The sequence below is a fragment of the Morus notabilis genome, unplaced genomic scaffold, assembly GCF_000414095.1.
Source record: "Morus notabilis unplaced genomic scaffold, ASM41409v2 Scaffold1383, whole genome shotgun sequence".
Lineage (NCBI taxonomy): Eukaryota > Viridiplantae > Streptophyta > Magnoliopsida > Rosales > Moraceae > Morus > Morus notabilis.
In genome coordinates, this window is record NW_010366099.1 from 316,689 (window position 1) to 319,350 (window position 2,662).

A 2,662-nucleotide genomic window follows, 5' to 3' on the forward strand; every position below is an offset into this window, starting at 1 on the left:
CTCGGCCCTTGATATACATAATTGTTACGACGGACGACACGTGATTGGTTCTATTTACAGATCAAATTGATAAAAAAAAAATTAACAGTACTTTGCCGGTAAAAAAATAAAAATAAAACGACGTTTTCCTACCATAAGAAATTCTCTCTTTTACTAAACCAAAAAAAAAAAAAAAAACTTTCTCCTCGTTTTTTCGCACCAAACAGGCAAACAACTTACCCAAACACACGGCGGCGTTAGGGATTAATATTTATTTCTCTTGCATAAACACACGGTTGCCAATATTAGTTTATAAATTGAAAAATATCCTTTAAGGACTTTCAACTCGTCTTATACATATTTAATTTTTTTTTCTTTTAAATTTTTCAGTTTCATTCTGATTATTTCTCACGAAAGAGATCCAAGCCACCCACATTGTATCATGGAATTAACTGCATTGAGGATCACAAGTTGCGGGGAAGAACGGAAAGACTTTGGAGAAAACGAGGTTTATACTAATTTAATTTAATTTAATTAAGGGTTATTTACAAAAATAACACTGATTAAAACAATTATCTTACAACCAACACTGTTTTTTCAGACTTTTATTTCTAACACTATCACTTGAGCAATAAAGGGCGCGTTTGAAACTCGCTCTAAAATGATTTTGTTTTTTGTATGAAAATGAAAATGAAAACGTTTTCAATTTCAGACATAAATTATTTTTGAAAATGTGTTTGGTAGTTTTATCAAGAGATATTTTTCAGTATAAAAAAACTTATTAATGTCTCTCTCTCTTTCTCTCTGCTCGAGAGAGGAGAAAACAAAAACAAAAAATGAAAAACGACTAAAAGTTATTTTTCTTTTCTCTCTCATTTTACACTAAACCAAAAAATCGTTTTCATTTCTGTTTTTTATCTTTATTACGCCAAACGTTATTTTGAAAACGTTTTTATTTTATTTTTCTTGAAAAACGTAAAAAATTAAAACGGAATCAATTATAAACACGACCAAAGAGTCCCACATAAGTACATTGTCAAAAATACCCTTTGCATAGCCATAAACCAGATCTTTCTTTCTTCCCTCTGAAACCCACTCTCTCTCTCTTTCCCCTCTGAAACACCCTCTCTCTCTCTCTCTCTCTCTCTCTCTCTCTCTTCATATGCTGCCACGAAACGGGACAGGGTTGTGACGACGGAGAATGTTGGTGGAGTCAGGTGGTCACGACGGCGGTGGGGTGGTGTGAGACTCGGCTTGCTGTGGACGTGCGCAGGAGTAGGGCTTCGACGACAGAGATCCAGGGTTGTGGCGGTGGTGAACGAAGATCTGGCGCTTGGGGACACGAGCCACGATCCAGTTCCGTCACCGTATCCGGTCGTCGAAGACGAACACCTTCCACAAATCGCCGTCGCTGGCCCTCCCAAGGCCGAATCTCTGCAGCGTTAATCTTTCAGTCATACAGCAGTGAAGTCGCTGGAACTTTTGTTGTTCTGGAGCTTAACGTATCAGAAAAAGATGTTGAGTAGCTATTGGTTTCACTGATTTTGGATAACTGAATTGATATTAATTGAAATGTTATATAAGACAACTTTATATGAGCAAGGTTCTTGATTTCTTCTCATGATCTATTTTACAGTCGATAGTAGGTATTGAAAGTTATCGTGATCTATTACTATGTATGGTAACAAAAACGGTCATTGTTATAATTACCTTGCGGTCATTGTTAGAATTACTATTAGACAAAAGAGGAATTAACAAAAATAATTAATTACATGTCAATGTGATGATTAATAGTTGCAACAATAAATTTACAACGTATTGGTTGTCAAAAATAATTTGTAAGGCGTTTGTGCTACTTATTATATTTTTTTTATAATATTAACTACTAGAGCTTATTCATAAAAAAAAAAAAAAAAAAAAAAAACCTTCTAGAGCTCGTACTTGAATAATTGGCAGCAGAGAAAGCAAAACTTCATTACTTCAATCATACCCATGCACACTCCTTCTCAAAAGAATCAAAGATCTCAAATCTTTAGTGTAAATGTGTACTACATCTTTAGATTCTACCGGTAATTTTTTCAAAGAAATCCTATTAGCTGTAAGATAAAGTAGTGGAATTGGCACATTACATTACGGTAATTTTTGAAATGATCACTAGTAAATTCTATAATGATCATAATCAATTTTTCAATTAAAAATTGTCTAAATTATTCACCAAGCAATTCTTTTTTTAGATTTTACTGGTGATTTTTTCATTTGTTGTATAAACCCCTAAAGAAATCCTACTACCAGCAGAACAAAGTAGTTGAATTAGTACACTATGATAATTTTTGAAATGACCACTCAGTAATTTTTGTAATGATAATAATCAATTTTTTGAATAAAAACTGCCTAAGTTATTCACTAAGCAGCCTTTTTTTTTTTAAGATTCTACTGGTGGTTTTTTCATTTTATGTATAAATGATAAAGAAATCCTACTACCAGTAGGACAATATAGTTGAATTGGTACACTACGGTAATTTTTAAAATGATCACTCAGTGGGTGCGTTTGGAATTGGTTTCAAAATGTTTTTGTTTTTTGTATGAAAATAGAAATGAAAACGTTTTCATTTTCATTTTGAAATTATTTCTTAAATGCGTTTGGTAGTTTTATTCAGAGATTGATTTCAGTTTTAAAAAAAAA